Genomic DNA, 9,083 nt, shown 5'->3' on the forward strand with positions numbered 1-9,083 from the left:
TCTTGAAAATTGTAACAGCCTCCTTGGACGCATCGCAGAATCCAGTTGTAACAAAACGCCATCTTTTCTTTCGCTCGGATTGGATTAAACGATCGTTATGGACATCAATTTATCAACTTTAACTTTTGGACGTGCCGCAGTAGTTAGGGGGAAAGGTCCATTATTGCTTCGCGCAGTTCGGATGTGGTGGAGTGCGGGGCAATTTTGGTTTTGAAGTTCCGGGTTCGAAAGAAACTGACAGCGGAGTCTGGACAGGTTTTAAATTTAAAGGACGTCCCATAAATTGGTCCCCTGTCAATTAGGGGCTCGTCCTTACGTGCGAGGAAGACGAAGATTGGGATGTGAGGTTGTCTGGGTAGTTTGTTGCCGAAATTAAATGCTGTCAGTTATAATAAATCAACTGAGCAGTTCTCTAGGATTTCGGTCATTCGATTTTTTTTGTATTTTTTAATCCGACTGAAACTTTTTTGGTGCCTTCGGTATGCCCAAAGAAGCCATTTTGCATCATTAGTTTGTCCATATAATTTTCCATACAAATTTGGCAGCTGTCCATACAAAAATGATGTATGAAAATTCAAAAATCTGTATCTTTTGAAGGAATTTTTTGATCGATTTGGTGTCTTCGGCAAAGTTGTAGGTATGGATACGGACTACACTAGAAAAAAATAATACACGGTAAAAAAAAATTGGTGATTTTTTTATTTAACTTTTTGTCACTAAAACTTGATTTACAAAAAAACACTATTTTTAATTTTTTTTATTTTTTGATATGTTTTAGAGGACATAAAATGCCAACTTTTCAGAAATTTCCAGGTTGTGCAAAAAATCATTGACCGAGTTATGAATTTTTTAATCAATACTGATTTTTTCAAAAAATCGAAATTTTGATCGTAAAAATTTTTCAACTTCATTTTTCGATGTAAAATTAAATTTGCAATCAAAAAGTACTTTAGTGAAATTTTGATAAAGTGCACCGTTTTCAAGTTATAGCCATATTTAAGTGACTTTTTTGAAAATAGTCGCAGTTTTTCATTTTTTAAAATTAGTGCACATGTTTGCCCAGTTTTGAAAAAAATATTTTTGAAAAGCTGAGAAAATTCTCTATATTTTGCTTATTCGGACTTTGTTGATACGACCTTTAGTTGCTGAGATATTGCAATGCAAAGGTTTAAAAACAGGAAAATTGATGTTTTCTAAGTCTCACCCAAACAACCCACCATTTTCTATCGTCAATATCTCAGCAACTAATGGTCCGATTTTCAATGTTAAAATATGAAACATTTGTGAAATTTTTCGATCTTTTCGAAAAAAATATTTTCAAAATTTTCAAATCAAGACTAACATTTCAAAAAGGCCAAACATTCAATATTACGCCCTTTTAAAATGTTAGTCTTGATTTGAAAATTCCAAAAATATTTTTTTCGAAAAGATCGGAAAATTTCACAAATGTTTCATATATTAACATTGAAAATCGGACCATTAGTTGCTGAGATATTGACGATAGAAAATGGTGGGTTGTTTGGGTGAAACTTAGAAAACATCAATTTTCCTGTTTTTAAACCTTTGCATTGCAATATCTCAGCAACTAAAGGTCGTATCAACAAAGTCCGAATAAGCAAAATATAGAGAATTTTCTCAGCTTTTCAAAAATATTTTTTTCAAAACTGGGCAAACATGTGCACTAATTTTAAAAAATAAAAAACTGCGACTATTTTCAAAAAAGTCACTTAAATATGGCTATAACTTGAAAACGGTGCACTTTATCAAAATTTCACTAAAGTACTTTTTGATTGCAAATTTGATTTTACATCGAAAAATGAAGTTGAAAAATTTTACGACCAAAATTTCGATTTTTTGAAAAAATCAGTATTGATTAAAAAATTCATAACTCGGTCAATGATTTTTTGCACAACCTGGAAATTTCTGAAAAGTTGGCATTTTATGTCCTCTAAAACATATCAAAAAATAAAAAAAATTAAAAATAGTGTTTTTTTGTAAATCAAGTTTTAGTGATAAAAAGTTAAATAAAAAAATCACCAAATTTTTTTTACCGTGTATTATTTTTTTCCAGTGTAGTCCGTATCCATACCTACAACTTTGCCGAAGACACCAAATCGATCAAAAAATTCCTTCAAAAGATACAGATTTTTGAATTTTCATACATCATTTTTGTATGGACAGCTGCCAAATTTGTATGGAAAATTATATGGACAAACTAATGATGCAAAATGGCTTCTTTGGGCATACCGAAGGCACCAAAAAAGTTTCAGTCGGATTAAAAAATACAAAAATTAAAATTGAAGAAAAAAGACCGATTTCGTAGAGAATTGCTCAACTGGGATGTGTTATCGTATGAAGTTGTTGAAGTTTGAAACGATAAAATGTAGTGAATTAAATTATCTTTCTTACTTGCAGGAAATTCATTTTTTACAATGTTTCGACACTTGAACGAAACGAGGTTTATGAGGTATGTTAAGGATACATGTCAAACAGAAATGTCAAACAGAAATATCAGCATATTTTTTCAAAAATTGTTGACTTTCAAAAAATTATCACCATTGTTTATATTTTTAGTTGAACATAAATTTGCAATAATTTTCGTTATGTTCCAGATTATGTTTTTTTTACGAAACTTGCTTCAATTTAAATGCTAATAATTTAATTTTATTGAAAAAGATTACACATGCAAAAAAAGTAATGGGGATAATAAAAACAAATGTAGGTAAAATATTCTAAAGACCAAAACAAAACAACAACTTATAAATACAAGCGATTTTAAAATACAAAAATAAAAATAAACAAAAAAATACATTTTTCAACAGTGCAAAAGTTACCTATATCCAAATCATAAAAAATAAAAAAAGAAAGCTTAGTAGATACATGGCTCAAAAAGGATCATTATAAATCAGAATGCAAAAACTAAGAAAAGAGCAATTTTAATAGTTTTGATAAGCAGAAACGCTGGTTCTTGACACAATCGTTAAAATTAATCAAGTCGAAGATTGAACTTTTGTTTCATCCCAATTGAACGAATCGATAATTGGTGAATTTTACCGAACACAAAAATCAGATTTTTCGAAAACATTGTTCGGTTTCTGCATTTATCAGTCGTCCACGAAAAAATCTTAAATATTGAATACAGACTTTATTTTTCCTGGGCAGCCTTAAAATGTTTGCGTTTGTGTCGAAAATATCATAGTCCATGACCAATAAAGAAATAATACACCATGGAGATTTGACATTTCTCTTCATTTCCCATCTACTCGCAGCCATCTTTGATCCAGCAGGAACTTCCTACAACCCCCACAGTAGCCATTGTATTTTGGTGATTATTTTAAATTGTTCATCGGCCTGCTTCGACCAAACCGGAGAAAGTCCTCCTTTGCGACAAATTTTTAATGCATAACTAATGATTATACGAGCTGGAAGTGGCAGATTGTTTGCCAGGTCATAAAATTCAAGTGGCCGGCCCCGCACTCCTCCGTGAACCACCACAATCTGTCGCCTTTTTATTTCGAAACCCGGGGAAAAAGTTTGTAATTTGACGCTTGCCGCTTCCCGCCTTAAGAAGCGGGGGAAAACTCTTAAGGGGAGGCGTCTTACGCGCGCGGGAAAAAAGTTGCGACTAAATAAATACAAAAATTAACCTCGGCTCGGTTTCGGCGAAGAAAAGCGCAAGTCGGGGCGCGCGTTGAAACGTGTCTCCTGTGGGCGATTGTAATTAAAATTTTAATTTTATGACACTTTTGCTGATTAAAAGCTAATTAATGTGATGAGCGCCACCGTTCATTAAGGGGGTCGCGTCACCGTATCAGCCTAGGTGCGAAAGTGGCATCGGTTACGGGATTTCTTGAAAGTTTTTAACGTCACGATCTGAGTATGTCCCCTTCGGAAAGCTTAAATAAAGAATTTAATCAAGACAATAAATAACCCCAGGATTTTTGAGGGTAAACTCTCTCACAGCGGCAAATAAAACGGAGGAAGTAAACTCACAAGTTGAAATTAATTTTTCCTCGTTTTGGAACTCGTAAAAAAGCAATACATCTCAGGAAAACAAAAAAAATCGCACGCCACTTCAAGTTGGACTTTGTTTTTTTTGCTTCTTGTTTGCAGAGTTATGAAATAAAACAATATTTCACCCTCGCGTGGACAGAGGAGAATTGTTTTTGAACAGCTAGCAGAACGAAACAATGGTCAAGAGTTTGATAGAACGTCCTGGCTAGTTAATAAATCATTGCGGCGAACGTCTTGGGCTACGTGAACGAAATAATATTTGGGGTTGAATCATAAGAAATATTTTCTTGAATTTTGGGAACAAAAAATATTGTTTAAGGTTTAAAACCGTGAATTTATTTCGAATTTAACCTTTTTAATATTATTGATTGATTTTGCTATTAAAAAATGTTGAATAATAAATCTGGGAGAGGAAGAGGCAACTTTTGAACTGTTTGAAACTTAGTTTTTTGACGTTGCAATTCAGGGTTTAGGGAAAAGTGTTATTGTGATCACTTTCAATGTTCTAAATAACAATTTTCGTTTTTGAAAATTAATTTGGGACTTTAGTGTCAGAAGTTAAAGTCATTTTAAGGTGAAAAGATGAGATTTTAAAATTCAAATATCACGAAAAAGCGCAAGCCGCATTTTAAGCATTAGGTTGCATTAAATAAGAGAGATCAAGCACTACAAATGCTGAAAAAATGAATATAAATAGTTGTATTAATTGATGTATTTTATTATATTTTTTCATATAACTTTGTCCGCTGAATCTGAATCTGCCCTCAGACTTGTAGCTTCAAAACACATCAGTTATCGGTCGTTAATGTCATAACTATTCAAAAGTTTAAATTGTCTATGATCCATTCGAACTAGAAGCTTTATGTAGAGTTTAATATCTTACCTGTGAAATACTTTCTTTGTGGTTTTATCTTTCCACAGCCGGCTGTCTAGGATAATCCATCTAATCTTAAATTAATCACAAATAAACGGGAATAGTCTCAACAGCAGCATTCGATCGCTTGCCTTGGGAATAATACATCACCCCATTAAACAAAACTTACTGATTATTTGGGTCACATCATCATCTTCTATGATGAATCCTGACCATTACCCTTTCCTACTAACAAAATCCCAAGTAGAAGTAGTTTTCCGGCACACGCGGGGGTGTGGATATCGTATAGAACCCACCCTTGGTAGCAGCCTGTGCTAACTAACATTCCCGTCCCGTCCCCTCCGAGATCTACAAACTGACATGGCGGGCGCCGTTGGTGGCCAACGACTGTTTCCTATCTGCAGCAGCTCTAGTTTTGATGATCTTGATGTTTTATCTTTTCAGCGCATTCATGCATGCTGTTGATAAGGGAAACATCACTAGATCGTTGAAGCGTATGATCCGTTGTGCTGATAGGATATTACGGTCCTGTTCAGCAACGGAGAAGGACAACCATGGGTGGTCTCTCATGCTCATGCTCATGCTCATGAATCAAAATCTGCCCTCAGAATTGAGCCAAATTGTCAAATTATAGATTTTTGTTTATATTTGGTTATAATTTAAAAAAAAAATCAAACCAAGAACCCAATTAACTGAAGGAAAATAGTAGTTTATGCAACAAGTTGCAAAAAGAGGTTTTTTTCAGCACGAATCGTACATTTATCCAACGAGGTTCACCGAGTTGGATAAATACGAAGAGTGCTAAAAAAAACAAGTTTTGCAATGAGTTCCATACAACATTTTTTGCAATTCCAAAAAACACACACTGAGTGAAATTTTATGTCAAATTTTCATGTATTTTGTCAATAAATCGTTTAAATAAAAAAAAATGTGGAAAAGTGTTACTTTTCAAAACAAGTGCAGAAAAGTTCAACTTTTCAGCACCCATTTGAGAACTTTTCAGATTTTTTTTTGAAAAGAGTTGCTATTCGATTCTGTTATTTTTGGTACAGAAAAGTAGGCTATTTCGTCGTTCAAGAATGACAGGAAAAGCAAGTAGTTTCACGACGGAATTGCAAAAAAGTTATAATCGAAATCGGTCCGAAAAATCTGGAAACAAAAATATTTTTCAAAAAACTTCAAAATTGCAATGAAAATTTGAGTGCAATCAGCTGAAATCAATAAAATGCAATCCCTGAGTTTAGAATTATTTTTAGCATGTTTGAGTTTATTCAAAATTCTTTTAATTTTTTTACAATTTTGGATGTATAAAGTTTTCGTCAAATCTTACATTTGATTTACAACAACTGAACAAGTGTAAAATGCATTTTAAAACACTTTTTTTTCATACAAATGTTGAGACTATGGCTAGTTATTTCACTGTTTATATTATTTTTACTACTACCACCCCCCCCCCCCCTCTCCCTCGTCCCCGGCCAGAGCCGAAGAGGACAAAAACTTTGAACAAATATTTGCATCGGCCTAATCCATAGACAAAAATGTTATTTGAAAAAACCTTTTCTCATGATTTCTCCACTTTTTAAGTTCTTAATAAAAGCCAAACCCGAAATCTGGTTAGAATTTTATCTTACCTTGTCTCACATTTAACACAGCTCAAATTGCTTAACAAAACGACGATACAATCCGCAAGATAAATGTAAACATTAGAGTAAATAAACAGATTCAAACACATAAAATTTATTGTTTTATTACAGGCCAATAAAAGTTCCTCGATTCTTGTTTTATCATTCAACCACCTTGCAGGAAGGCAGAAGGATTCGCATGTGCCAAAACTGCCAACCCTGCAGCATATCTCTGCGCGCCGACCGTAAACATCAACATAACCTCCAATCGTCTTGTGCAAATATATGCTTTTCGGTACAATTTCACCACCCTTCCTCCTGTGCGCCTCATCATGGTTTGTGTTCGACCAGAAGTCAATATTCGATCCGATGATGTTGGACCTTAGCCGCTTGCTCGTTTGTTTGCTAAATGTCCTAACCAAGGCTCTGCAAACGGAGGTTAGAACGAGTATTGTTCCCCAGGGGTGGAAAAACGCGAACCGGTCTCTAACAAGGGTTGCTTCTGTTTGTTCAGTCTTTCATTCTTCGACAAAGCCTACTGTGTAAGCGGTAATTAACACCTTGGCCGGGTTTCTTCCGTAGATTTGATGCGGAAAATTTTCTGATTTTTTTTTCAGGGTTGCGCAATCAAATTAGATTACTTCAAGCAAACCGAAAGCAATTCAATCTACTCTCCACTGACCATGGCCAGGGTGTGAATGAATACTGATTATTTTTATTTTCAATTCCACCATCCCACCGCAAAGTTTGTTCTCACTTTTCCCTCCAATCCAGTGCAAAATGTAGAAAATTTAGACATCACCTCACGGTACAATACGCCACTTGGAAATTCATGAATTTGGTACGGTTTCGGAAAAAAATGAGCACCGAGAAAAACTTCATGAATAATAAAATAAATTTTAAATTGTCTTCCCCGGGTATGGTAGCTTTTCCCCCGGGAGGTGAGAAAAACCTCCCTGCGAAGCAAGACTGAGCGTTCCACACCTTCTTGGTGAACGCGAGGTCTTTTTTTTCTCGTGGTATCAAGTTTACCGCGAAAATTTTCACAGCTTTTTTTTATTGAGGTTAGAGAATTTGTCACGGATCAGTTGGAAGTCAAATTTGGTCGGCATGGCGGTGGCTAAATGAAGTCATCAAATTTTCAGAGGTGGTTCGGAGCTGGAAGCATGAAGTGTCAACTAATTCGATTAAATTGTGTGTGTGTTGTTAGGTACCGACCTGTTTTGGCAAAATAAAAATACGTCAGAAGTCAATCAAAGTGTCAAAGGTTTCCGGTTTGTTTGGTTTGACCGATTTGTCCTGATTGCTCTAAAAAATATGTTGGGCTTGGGATTAAAAATAAATTCAATAAAAAATTGGGTCCTAAAATGAGGCTTAAATTGCTGATATTGTTGTTCACAACGAAAAAGCATATTTTCCTGTGTATAATGACCCTTTGTATAATCGCAAAGGATTTAAAATGGATTTTTAAATTATTTAAAACAAATAACTTCTCGGCCCTTCTTGACAGAAATGGTCCTACTTGATAGCTCGTTCCAAAGGGATCATAGGGGTCATTCCATCTCAACTGTGCACGAAAAAGTGCAAATTTGAAAATTACCCTCTCCTGCTCAAATTTGGCAGGGCTGTTGATACTATCAAAACATGCAAGAATCCCGAATTTCATCCAAATCGGACCACCCCCTCCATTTTTGTACCTCCCCAAAAAATCGACTTTTTGGCGATTTTTGAGCAAAACCCCTATCTTCAAACGGCGATAGCTCAGGAACCACAAATCTTAGAGGGTCGGTCTTAGACTCAATTTTGAAGGAAATTGGACGTAGAGTCCATTTCCGTGATCAAAATGTTGATTAATTTATTTTTTCTACCTGTATTGCGCAATTGAAAACTTTAAACGGCCGTATCTCAAAACACCCCAACTTATTTTTTTGATTTGACCTCACCATCGTGTTTCCCGGCCAATTTTACACAAGAATCACTTATCGACAGAAATGAATATGTTTCGTTCCAGAGATATCGAATTTTAAAGTTTAGTGTTTTCGAGATTACCTACATCAGCTTCATTCGCCGCATCACAGGCGGGCTGATCAATAACTGCTACCTGGTGTTTCGGGAGATGATTGATTTAATTTATATTTTTATAATTTTACGCAAATATTTATTCAAATGGCTAATAGGGGAAATTCTCGTATGTTTGGCAGATTAAGTCCACGCTCCTAGTTTCGTCCAATTTGCTCATTTTCACTATTCAAACAACAAATTTTGCAAAACTTTTGATAGAAACTTGCTTGTTCACTTCTTATTGAGCTATTTATCTCTCGATTTCAGTCGAAAACGCTTTTAATCAGCTGTAATTGAATGCCAAAGTGCTGATATGGCAACATTAGAGGAACGCTGGAATTAGATGCTGTTCCACTACCTTGATCAATCTATTTTTGTGAAAGGAATATTTATTGGGTTATTTTGAATGCACCGTTTTTTACATGTTGCTAACCGTTTTAGAGTACCTCCGAGGCCATGACTAGGGCCTTTATCATAAGCGGTAGCAAAATAGTGCCATTCAGCAAAAACCC

The sequence above is a fragment of the Culex pipiens genome, chromosome 2 (assembly GCF_016801865.2).
Source record: "Culex pipiens pallens isolate TS chromosome 2, TS_CPP_V2, whole genome shotgun sequence".
NCBI classification, from domain to species: Eukaryota; Metazoa; Arthropoda; class Insecta; order Diptera; family Culicidae; genus Culex; species Culex pipiens.